General features: G+C 37.8%; 1 pseudogene; it reads right to left on the bottom strand.

Moving 5' to 3' along the window:
• Positions 1–574: 574 nt before the first annotated feature.
• On the bottom strand, positions 575–1,261 carry LOC149827054 (vacuole membrane protein KMS1 pseudogene; annotated as a pseudogene).
• Between the last annotated feature and the right edge of the window lie 12,151 nt (positions 1,262–13,412).

Here is a 13,412-nt window from a genome sequence, read left to right as displayed (position 1 = left end):
CTCTTACTAATGGAAGAAATGCATATCATCTATCTAAGTATGATGCTTATGCTAATGAAAGAATGCATACGCTAAAGTGAAGATGTGTATGAAAAATACAATGTATATGACAAAAACTACAACACACATGAGGGAATGCATATGTATATGCAATCAAAAAATGCATGTGAAGATGCATATAATGAAAATGTATATACTACCAAGATGAAGAAAATGTATATGCTAAGGCTGGACCGACTACAATATAGGTGCAGAATGATATACAATACATGATTGAACTGAAAGGTAATGCTAATCTGATGTATTTATATAGATACTATGCCTATATGCAAGTGCAACAATACGCAACATGGTTAAACTGATCTAACATGCAGGTGTTACCCTAATGTGATATGTAGTGATTAATGCTACTTTGATGTGTTGGGGACCGATATGCAAGTGCAAAGCTATTGTGCAGGGGACTGATGATATGCGGATGAATAATATGCAAATGACATACAACATACAATAATGCAACTAAATTGTAACACACAGCAGTGCAATTGAGTGACCTGCAAGGGGCCTCTGTTGAAGTTCAACAAAATTTCCAGCAATCACCACATGTACAATCTGTGATGTCATGTTTTGTCAAATACTCATCCCTTATCTGTTGTAAATTGGTGTTCAGGCTGGGTGCTGCAAAAGATAATCCAGGTACAAGACCTAATACCCAGATCAACACTTTCTCTACAAGTTCTAGGAATTGATTATTGCAAACTAGTATGATGAAAACCGTCTGTATGTGAGTTTTGATGATTGCCTTTCCTGTCAAGGTTGCAAGAAAGAATCCCCAAAATGGAATTGCAAATTGTTCATGCATGATTCCAGCAAGGTCAAACAATGGATTTGGTACCGGAGCTAGGGCTAATATTATAAAGAGGTCCAACTATTGAGAATGGGAAAGGAACCATCGTTTGACTTTCTTCAAAAAATCAGACAAGAATCCATCAAATTGATTGGAGGAAGAATCCCATTCTTCCATGGTCTCCAATTTGCCACCTGATATACGAGCTACTCTGGAAATAAAATATGGAGGAGGCTTCCCAAATGTTGTTCCAATACCCCATAAAACAACTTCAATTTGAACCTGAGGCAAGATGTTGCTAACAGGAACCCTAACAAGTGTATCAAGCAACACGGGGAATATAGGACCAAATTCAGAGCAGTCCTTCTCAAGCCATAAAGGACTTATTTTTAATTAAATTGTGTCATATGGTGCAGAGAACAAAAAATTGCATTATGGATGCATATGTAACATGAGAGATGCATATGAAGGATGCCACTGAGAATGATGAAGATGAAATGATGTGTTGTGAGCTAATGGTATGCTAATGATATGTTAACATAATAACAAGTAAGTTGATTAATTAATTAATAGGCTACTGGTAAAATGCAAAAATGCAAGTGGTGGTAGATTAATGTCGAAGCTGCAGATGAAATAAGAATGAATGAAACATAATGTTGTGGTGGATGCACAGAAAATACAAGATGCTAATATAGGTGATTAAACTAAGTGCTGAGTGATATGCTTATGTGCAGGTGAATGTTATCAATATGTATTAAGCTAATATATGTACTGAAACAATATGCAGGGAATGCGGGTAAGTAATGTGCCTAACTAAGGTGCAGGTAAAAATAGTGTATCTAAGATGAATGTGAATATGCCTAACTAATGTAAACCGATGCAGGTGAAGAATGTGCCTAAGTATGTGATGTGCAAGTGAGTGACTAATCTAATTTACGGTGATGTGCAGGTGAATGATATGCTATGAATGCACAACTAATGTATGTACATAGTTAGTTAACTAACAAATGTGAACTAACTAATGCTATGAACTAACTAATGATATGTTGATGTTGTGAACTAACTAATGTGTGAAACTAACTAATGATATGCTAATGATGATAATGACCTACTATGAATGCTCAATGTTGTGAATAGGGGTGGCAAAATCTGACACGACCGACCAACCTGACCCGCCAACCCGCTTCTTAGCTGGGTTCGGGTTTGGCTTAAACGACTTCGTGTTGTAAACGGGTCGACCCGCCTAACCCGTTTATTAAATGGGTCGGGTTTGTGTTAGGGGTATGCCAACCCACTGTTATCATCGCAAAAAATTTTCCCCTCCCTCTTGCGAAGCAAATCCAGTATAGAATTTAAAATTTTGAGTTTGAAATAAATCCAGATTATTTTTCTTGAGAAAATATTTGCAAATTTAGACTCTTGAGGGTAAAAATGTCAACTTTTAAGATTCAGGAGTGATCGTCCTTTATCACTGCATCAAAAGACCATTGACATGAATCGATCTTACACTTTCTATGGGCTAAAAAGAGACATGAAATTTAGTTAATATATTTTCAAGATGTTTTGAAAAACTAAAATGCTCACACATTGGCTGGCCTCCAATTAGTAAAACCCTTGAGGTCCTCCCCCACCCACCGAAAAATACGCCGAACTCTGACCTTGCGGCAAGGGATATGCCACATGTGAGTTTCCAACTGCCAAGGAGGTATTCTTTAGGGTGCGTAAATGTCCGACTTTGGAATGTCAACATCAGGGCTTTGTCAGCCATGGACCATTTGGATGCAAAATAATTTGGTCTTTATAACAAGTGCATGCATTTCTTACTATGGCAGGGTGGAGTCTCTAGAGACATGTGGCGAGTTTGAGATTCAAGATTTCATACATGTTCGGAAGTTGAAAATGAAAGGAAATTTTTAATGGAAAAGTACAAAGTACAGTTTTTTCCAATTGTTCCAAATTGAAAGAAAACTATTTCACACGATTTTTTTTTTCTAAAAATCTAAATATTTAATATGAAAATATATTCAGCAATATAAGCTCGTCTAGATCTCTCTCTTCCACTTTGATTTCACATGTCATACACACAAAAGAAAAGTTTTCATATAAGAACTAAATTTTTCTTTTTTTTTCTATGAGATTCGTCTCACTTCCAAACGTCGTGTTGAAAACAATGAAGTTCATGAACTTGGTCATTCCATAACATGACACAGAGCCGTTACCATCGAGGTTAATTATGTCTGGCCCACAACTTAAATTGTACCAAAAGGTTGAAGCTCAGGGCATGTTTGCAATGCCTGCTATTTTGTAACTTTCACAGGCCTCGTGTGATTATGTATCACATTTTACAAATTTCACAGGGGAATTGCAAACATATAAAAATGCAACCAGTGAATGTGATTCAAAATATTGAAGCCACAGATTCTCATATGATAAATTTTTAATTACACTAGTCAAATTCACAACTATGTGAGAAAGTTAATGTCTAAGAATGTGAATCACATAAATCACTTTATCGTGGACAAAAGAACATGTGATCAAAACAAACATGCCCTAAGATGTCCTCATTCTCCCAGTCTATCTTGTTACCCCCTGATTTGTGGACCGGCTTGACTTAACCAAGACAGGAGCAAGTATCATCTGATTGTGGGGTTCACTTCTTATTGTACCAAATTCATAATAATGCTAATGTATGTATTCTTTACAGCACATAATTTTTTTATTTTTGCAATGCCAAAATCAAGGTCTTTTCAGCCATGGAAAAACAAACACCATTGGAGATGCAAAACATAGGTACACAAAACAAGTAGACATATTTCTTTCTGTGACTTGTAATCTTATGCCAAACAAATACCAATAAATAACAAGCATGTGAATGTTGTTGGAAAAGTTTCAAAAAATTTGTGTTTTATATGTTGGGAAAGTACACATTCTTTATAAAGTTTTGGTGCTTTTATTGTTGATTTTCACATGGATAGTTTCAATGAAAACAAATTAATGAATGACATGAATATAGCACATGTATGTTAACTCACTCATGATATGTGCTCATGAGTTGTAACAAATGTGAGGATTGAGCTAATAACTTTTAATGAGTTTGTAGGTCTTAAGGCTAAGGTATGCATTAATGAATAATTTGACAAACTACCTATGTGAGGGTAGAAGTGTGAGCCACATCTTATAAGAATTGACAATTAACTAGAACACTCATGAATTCATGCAAGAACAAATTAAGCTCTAAATGTTCCAATTTGCAATCCACACATATCAAACTTTTGAAAACTTATGTGTGATTGAAAATTCAGATGAACAATACAAGGAGTTAAGTCCAAAGTACATCCACTTGGCACCTTAGTTAATTTAGGTTTTTCTTCATTAAGTGGGGGTTCAAGTATGAAAGACACTCTCACTAATGCATATATATTTTTTAAAGCCAAAATATTTTGAAACTAGTGGGGAATTGTTAAAAAATTAAAAAAAAAATTATTTATGGCAAGCAGGGTTCTGTGTCAAGCTGAAGGCCCAAGATCGAATCACTTTGCCACATGGGGTGCCTGTTGTTTCGGTAGGGATCCGCCTAACCCCAGCTTGCTTTAAAAAAAAAGTACACATTCTTTATAAAGTTTTTGGTGTTTTTCCTACTTTCCACCAAAAGTTTTTTGAAAAGTGTTTAGTTCCATTATTTGATCCGTTTGCAGCCCTAGGCCGCAATTGAGATGCATGATTGATGCTCGAATTAATTAGGCCCCTAGCAGTTTATTTAATAAAAAATACAATTTACAAAGATCTTCCTAAGAAAAAGTTAATCCAAAGAATACAAGACAATTCTCAAGTGTTAACTCCCAAACCAAAATGCAAGACTTGAACCTAATAATTACTAATTTGCAATGGACCTTGATTTTCAATTACAACAATAAATTTAAGATTAAGAGATCCGAGACCCATTTTGGGTTTCTCCATGCATTGAAGTCTTCATCTTTTTTTTAAAGAGAAAAATCTTTACCATTTCGAGTTTTCATAAACGACTCACCTTTTTAGCGGTGGGAGATAAGAACTTAAGAAGTCTTTCTTCATTATACGAGTTTTGCTATCCAATTTAAGAGAGATTTTCTTATTTGACTCTTCATTAAAATAATCTATCTCATTAAGAAAACTTCATATAATGTCCATATTTAATGAAGAGCGTGTGAGAGTTTCCGCCTATTCAATTTTTATGGTATCAGAGTTTTGTCATACTCAAATTTTTATTGTATGAGAGTGTGCCCTAATTCGTTAGGCGTTTTAACCTCTCTCTTTTTTCAAGTTTACCAAATTATACTCAAGATTTGCCAAGAAAGCATGGGTCCAAATTCTTCCATCACAATGGAAGTTCACCTTGTTATGTCCTACACAAAAAAGCCCAGTTATCCCCATCTTCACTCACATCCTCTCCTTCTTACCCACCAAGCAAGCTATCACAACCAACATCCTTTCTCGGAGATGAGAGTACCTATGGAGTTTGGTCCCTCGACTCGACCTCGATACTGACCCGTCTGGACCCATATTCTGAGCTTGATCAAGATCTCAAGCAGACTGGAAGAAAACCAAAGCATTGTAGATGATTGGCTCTACTTTGTAAAACAGGTAGCAGAAATAGTATTAGAATCCCTTGAGAGAAGGTACATGATGCCTCCTCCTTTCGGTGCAACACCTTTCAGGTCCTGTATCTCAAGAATTGTTGGTTTCTATTGGATGTAAAAAGAGGAGGTGAGAGAATTCAAATATGAAAACATGGGCTGTTTGGAAAAGGTTGGACTTGATGACGTGGAATAGTCCCATATTGACGATGTTTGAGTTTGTTGTAGGCTTTATAACCTATATGTAAATTCTTACACTTGTTCATAAGAACGAGGTTGGGATGACTACCACACACGCGCGCGCGCCCGCTTGATGGGCCGGGTCTGGGTTCGGGTAATTGGCCCGTTAGGGCCATATCAAATCAAGACCAAAGTACCTTTTTGCCCAAAGTTTTTGTGTGTATTTGGATGCTTTAGTGGGTTAAGAGAAATGATAACGGGTCATGACTCCTTGTAGTCCATGTCCATTAAAGAGTCTTGTCTCTTCAGATTTTGTTACGGATCTCGACACTTTGAAGTCCATTAACGGGTCTCGATGCCTCGGATCCCGTAACGGGCTCCTACCACGTTTTGTAACCGTTCGTGGGTTATAAAAGCGTGGTTAGGGATGGGGTTACTCAGATGCTTTACGCACACTTCTGAGGAAGAAAGGCTCTACATTTTCTCTTTTCATGTTGCTCTCTCTCTCTCTCCTGAGTTATCCCGAAAATGAATTTTTCTGCAACTTCGGTTTATAGAGATTGTTTTCGAAGGACGATCCGTCAGAGTGCACTGGTTTTGATCGTTGAGGCTATTGTATCATAGAGGAAGGACGTCGGACCCTGTTTTCACTGTATATGGAGGCAAATCTTCTCTAAGGGGAGTACTTTCGTACGCCTTAGCCTTTTACACAGTATTAACATGCTTTCATTGTTCTTATTGTGTTCTATGCATCTGGTTGTTCATGTATCGTTGTCTGGATTTTGGTGTTATGTAGAAATCGATATGCTTGCTCCCTGTTATTGTTCCAATTGTCTGTTAATCATGATGTACATATTGTTATATTTCCTGATTTATATTATGTTTTATATCATGATGATGATTGTGAAACTGCGTGAAATGCAAAATGATCTAACAGTCTTAGAGAAGATTCAAAGCATGTCGACTTCTTCTACTTTTGTACCAAAAGTGGACATGTCTGGTATGCCAGAAAAGTTTGCCAGTCAGAATTTCAAGTGTTGGCAGCAACGCCTGAAAATCTGGTTCACTATGATAAGGTTGTTGTCTGTTCTGGAACTCGACTGCCCTTTGGTTTCTGATACTGACCCTGACCCTGCAGTGGTCACTGCAGCTGTAGAGTGGGAAAAAAAGGACAGTATATGTCATGGTTGCATATTGTTGGCTTTGTCCAACACGTTGTTTAATGTATATTGTTCCTCGTCTACCATTGCTAAGGGCCTATGGGATCAACTTGACAAAAAATATAATACCGAAGACCAAGGTCTTGAAAAGTACTCAGTTGCCAAGTTTCTGAAATATCAGATGGTTGAGGGCAAGTTGGTCATTGAGCAGGCACACGAGTTTCTGTTGTTGCTCCATAGTTTGGCTGAGGCTGATATGAAACTTCCTGAGAAGTTTCAAGTTATGACCATCGTGGAGAAATTTCCTAAGTCTTGGGTAGACTTTGGTATGTCTCTCAAGCACCGTAGATGAAAGATTTCCCTGGATGATCTTATGGTATCCATTGCCATTGAAGAAGAGCACAGAAGCCAGAAACAGATTATGATGCCAACTGAACAACCTGAAGTAAACCTGATGACCAGATCTTTTAAGGGCAAAGCACAAAAACTGAAATCTGTAATGAAAAACCAGTTTAAACCTAAGGCCAAAACTAGAAAAAGGCAAAGAACAAACCGTGCTGGAACTTTGGGCAGGTTGGGCACTAGGCTAAGAAATGTCCGTCCAAGAAGGCCAAAGCTCATGGGACCACAGATGGAACGCCTCAAGTCAACATGGCGACTGAGGTCGTTGGGACTAGTACTGGGTATGTTTCTATTAACTCGCAAATCTATCACGTTTATAAGGCAACTGAGTGGCTGATTGACACTAGGGCTAATATGCACGTTTGTGCTGATAAGTTTGTCTTTGTCTCATACCAGGCTGCTACAGGCAGATCCGTGACTATGGGCAATTCAACGGCTGCAAAGGTGTTAGGGATTGGATGCATGGATCTGAAGTTTCCTTCAGAACGAGTTCTATCTTTACACAGAGTGCACCATGTGCCTGTAGTTAGAAGGAACATTCTAAGTGGTTCATGTCTTGTTAGAGAGGGTTATGAATTTAACTTAAAATGTAATAAAATTGTTATTTTATATTCTAGAACCTTTATTGACAAAGGGTATTTAGATGATGGTTTGTTTAAATTTCGTGTTGAACATGTTTGCAGTGATAAATTAGAAAATGATGTTTCTTTTGATTCATTGTCTAATGTTACATATAACATAGAATCATCTGATTTGTGGCATAATAGATTAGGTCATGTGAATTTTAATTCTGTGAAACGCATGATGAACTTGAAAATGATTCCTGAGCATTCCATTGATAAAACTAAAAAATGTGAAATTTGTGTGCAAGCAAAACAATGTAGGAAACCATTCCATACGATTGTTAGAGATTCTGAAATATTGGATCTGGTGCACACAAATATCTGTGAGTTTAATGAAGTGTTAACCAGAAATCATAAAAAGTATTTTATCACCTTTATAGATGATGACACTAAATATTATTATGTATATCTGCTAAAATCAAAAGATGAAGTTTTTGATAAGTTTCTTATTTTTAAGAATAAAGCAGAAACACAATCTGGTAGAAAACTTAAAAGATTGAGGTCTGATAGAGGGAGAAAATATACTTCTAATAAACTCGACGAAGATTGCAAATTTGTTGACATAGTTCATGAGTTTACTGCTTCATATTCTCCTCAATCTAATGAGATTGCAGAAAGAAAGAATAGAACCCTAACTGACATGATAAATGCTCTACTTGGGAGTTATGGATTACCTACCTATATGTGGGGGGATGCTCTGAATACAGCTTGCCATATTCTGAATAGAGTTCCTTAGAAGCATAAGGAGAATAGCCCTTTTGAACTCTAGAGAAATAGGAAATCTAGCTTGAAATACCTTAAAGTGTGGGGGTGCATTGCAAAGGTACTTGTCCCAGAGCACAACAGGAAGAAGTTGAGTTCTAAAACCGTGGATGTTGTCTTTTTGGGTTATGTAGAGAACAACTATGCCTACAAGTTCTTAGTAATTAAGTCTGAGATATCCGACATAGATGTAAACTCTATTGTTGAGCTTCGAGAAGCTACATTCTTTGAAGATGTATTTCTCATGAAAGTAGGTGTACCTTAGGATCTTTCTTCTTTAGATATACCTTCAACTTCTGGTTCCATTGTCGAACATGTGGAAAGGATGACAGATGTGGGTATAGAATCATCTTGTTTCCATCCTAGACCCATTGAGTCCGATGAAGTGGTTGAACCTAGAAGAAGCAAGAGACCACATATTACCAAAGATTTGGGAAGTGATTCTATCACTTACCTTATCGAGGATGATCCTCCCACTTTTCGAGATGCTATGGCTTCACCTGAAGCAAGGCATTGGAAAAAAGTCATAAAGAGTGAAATGGACTCTATTGTCTCTAATGACACTTGGGAACTAGTTGACTTCTCTCATGGTAGTTCCACTATTTGGTGCAAATGGATCTTTAAGAAGAAGTTAAAACCAAATGGATCCATTGACAAGTACAAGGCAAGACTGGTTGCCAAGGGGTTCAAACAAAAGAAGGGAATAGATTATTTTGATACATATTCTCTGGTTACTCGGATGACCACTATTAGGGTGCTTATTGCACTGACTTCCATTTATAATCTCTTGGTCCATCAAATGGATGTGAAGACCGCTTTCTTGCATGACGATCTTGAAGAAGAGATCTATATGGATCAACCTGAGAGTTATGTGGCTTCTGGTAATGAGAACAAAGTTTGTAGACTTCTTAAGTCATTATATGAACTAAAACAAGCTCCTAAACAATGGCATGAGAAGTTTGATAATGTTATTTTATCATTTGGCTTTATTGTCAATGAATCTGATAAATGTGTTTATTGCAAAGTTAAAAGTGATGGTTGTATTATTTTATGCCTGTATGTAGATGATATTTTATTGTTTGGTTCCAATATGGGAATTATGAATGAGACAAAGTCGTTTCTTAGTAGTAAGTTTGATATGAAGAATATGAGTGTTGCAAATGTGATCTTAGGCTTAAAGCTGACTCGTTCAGCTGAGGGGATAAGGGTGCGCGCACACGTGTGTGGTAGTCATCCCAATCTCTTGTTCTTATGAACAAGTGTAAGAGTTTACATGTAGGTTATAAAGCCTACAACGAACTCAAACACCGTCAATATGGGACTATTCCACGTCATCAAGTCCAACCTTTTCCAAACAACCTATGTTTTCATATTTGAATTCTCTCACCTCCTCTTTTTACATCCAACATTCCCCCACAAATTTAAAGAATGAAAACAAAAAGAAACCAAGATGCAAAATGGGATAATCTGCAACAGGACATATCATGCTTTCAGTAATGGTACCTTCCGGTTTGAACCACTACCTTAGTTGACTGTATTCTCAGATTATTGGAAGTTTGATGTATCTTGCAAATTGCACGAGACTGAATATTTCATTTTCCGTGACAAAATTAAGTAGATGCACAAGTTGTCCAAATCACACTCATTGGAAGGCATTGGACAGGGTACTTAGATACCTGAAAGAAACTATTTTCTTGAGTTTGCATTACAAAAGATTCTCTGCAGTTCTTGAGGGATATAGTGATGCGAGCTGGATAGCCATGAACTCTTGGAGTTATGGCGTGAGAGGGTATGTATTTACCTTGGGTGGCGGTGTAGTAGCCTGAAGATCAGTAAAGCAGACCATCTTGTTTCGGTCTACTTTTGAGGTTGAACTCTGTGCTTTAGATATTACAGGATTGGAAGCTAAATGATTAAAGGGACTTCTTGAGCAACTTCCTTTAATGGGCAAACCAATTCCTTCGATATTTGTGCATTGTGACAATATGGACACTATTGGAAAGATTAAAAGCACAAAATATAACCAAAAGCAGAGAAGACACATCCAAGTCAGAATAAAATATATAAGGAAACTAGTGTCTCAGTTAGTGGTTGTTGTGGACTATGTTGGATCCAAAGAGAACACAACTGATTCATTAACGAAAGGACTAAATAAGTCATTAGTCCTAAAATCCAGAGAGGGGATGGGACTGAAACCCATCAGTTGTTCATCTACAGTAGCAACCCAACCTATCTGTGTGGAGATCCCACAAAGTAGATTCAATGTAGTAATAACAAGTTGTAGGGTGAACTGTCGTGCCGTGTCGAGCCGAGCCAGGCTAGGCTTGGGTTCGAATAATTGGCCCATTAGGGCCATATCAAATCAAGACCAAAGTACCTTTTTGCCCAAAGTTTCTGTGTGTATTTGGATGCTTTAATGGGTTAAGAGAAATGACAACGGGTCATGACTCCTCGTAGTTCGTGTCCGTTAAAGAGTCTTGTCTCTTCAGATTCTGTTACGGATCTCGACTCTTCGAAGTCCGTTAACGAGCCTCGATGCCTCAGATTCCGTAACGGGCTCCTACCACGTTTTGTAACCGTTCGGGGGTTATAAAAGCGTGGTTAGGGCTGGGGTTACTCAGATGCTTTACGCATACTTCTGAGGAAGAAAGGCTCTGTGTTTTCTCTTTCCCTGTTTCTCTCTCTCTCTCCTGAGTTATCCCGAAAAGGGATTTTTCTGCAACTTCGGTTCGTAGAGGTTGTCTTCGAAGGACGATCTGTCGGAGTGCACCGGTTCTGATCGTCGAGGCTATTGTATCATGGGGGAAGGACGTCGGACCCTGTTTGCATTGTATGTGGGGGCGAATCTTCTCTAAGGGGAGTACTTTCGTACGCCTTAGCCTTTTACACAGTATTAACATGCTTTCGTTGTTCTTATTGTGTTCTATGCATCTGGTTGTTCATGTGCCGTTGTCTGGATTTTTGTGTTATGTGAAAACCGATAAGAGGATGATGGCATAGATCCACAGATGTATGCTATGTTCCAGAAGATGATGAACAAGATGATGAGTGAGCAACCCGGGACCAGTTCAGAAAAGAATCCATTTATGCAGAAGTTCCACGGTCACAAGGATAAGAAATCAATAAAGACTTCCAAGAAGCATATTCAGCCAGAAGAAATCTCAGATGGAACAGAATCAACAGAAGACACCGATGAAGAATATGAGGTGTAGAAACGAAGCTCAGGTTTGACCCTTAACCTGACCGGGAAATGAAATACCTCATCAAAATGAGGCTCAGGTTTAACCCCTTATCCTGACCGGGAAATGAAATACCTCATCAAAATGAGGAAGCTCAGGTTTGTACCCTTATCCTGATTGGGCGGAAAATGAAAAACCTCATCAAATGAAGCTCAGGTTTGTACCTTTAACCTGATTGGGCGAAAAATGAAATACCTCATCAAATGAGGCTCAGGTTTGTACCCTTAACCTGATTGGGCGAAAAATGAAATACCTCATCAAATGAGGCTCAGGTTTGTACCCTTAACCTGATTGGGCGAAAATGAAATACCTCATCAAATGAGGCTCAGGTTTGTACCCTTAACCTGATTTGGCAGAAATGAAATGCCTCATCAAATAAGGCTTAGGTTTGTACCTTAACCTGATTGGGTAGGAAATGAAATACCTCATCAAAGGAGGCTCAGGTTTGTACCCTTATCCTGATCGGGCGGAAAATGAAATACCTCATCAAATGAGGCTCAGGTTTGTACCCTTAACCTGATCGGGCAGAAATTGAAATACCTCATCAAAGGAGGCTCAGGTTTGTACCCTTAACCTGATTGGGCGGAAAATGAAATACCTCATCAAAGGAGGCTCAGGTTTATACCCTTAACCTGATTGGGCGGTAAATGAAATACCTCATCAAAGGAGGCTCAGGTTTGTACCCTTAACCTGATTGGGCGAAAATGAAATACCTCATAAAAGGAGGCTCAGGTTTATACTGAAATTCCACTAGAGGGGGGGTGAATAGTGAAATATGATAATGATCGATAAAATAAAATAATTAAGCAATAAGGCACAACACATAAAACACAGAAGTTATACTGGTTCGGTCAATATCCAGACCTACATCCAGTCCCCAAGCAAACCACTTGAGATTCCACTATAACATCTGAGTTACCGAATAAATAGTACAACACCCTCTTCCCAAGAGGTCTTCTTCTCTCAACAGAGAAGGGGCACACCCTCTTCCCAAGAGGTCTTCTTCTCTCAACAGAGAAGGGCAACACCCTCTTTCACAGAGGTCTACTTCTTTAAACAAAGAAGGAATACAGTGAATAACAGAGTTACAATACTTCCTATAGAACCTTCAGAATGATATGAATGCACGAATGAAGGATTCTAAGAATGTTCTGTTTGTCACTCAGAGGATACTCTTTGTCAAAGAGCTGGACTTGACTTTTTCTCTTTTCTTCCTTTTTCTTTTTCTCTTTCTTTTTCAAGGCTCTCTTTTCAAATCACGAATAGAACTTTTTCTCTTTGTAAGCTCACACGTCTATTCCATTCCTCTTGTTTAATAGTTTATTTGAGTGTGTTTATATAGCCTTTAAAAAGTAGTCGTTACATTTTGGAATTGTAACTTTTTGAAATGTGAAATGTTATGTCATTTCAAAAATATCTTTTAGAGAAGATCGAGAATGCCTTTTTCCAGAAGAGTAAAATAGAGGGTACACTAGTCGTTGTATTGTTTTTAAGTAATACATATTTTATGTAAAAAGTCTATTTCTTATAATAGTACATTGAACGTTGGGTTGTAGTTTTGTCTTTATTCTAATTAATGATTTGAGGTA

This window comes from Nuphar pumila, chromosome 10, assembly GCF_984573655.1.
Source record: "Nuphar pumila chromosome 10, dmNupPumi1.hap1.1, whole genome shotgun sequence".
NCBI classification, from domain to species: Eukaryota; Viridiplantae; Streptophyta; class Magnoliopsida; order Nymphaeales; family Nymphaeaceae; genus Nuphar; species Nuphar pumila.
Note: the sequence above shows the minus strand (reverse complement) of the source record. Positions and strands in the feature narration are given on the sequence as shown.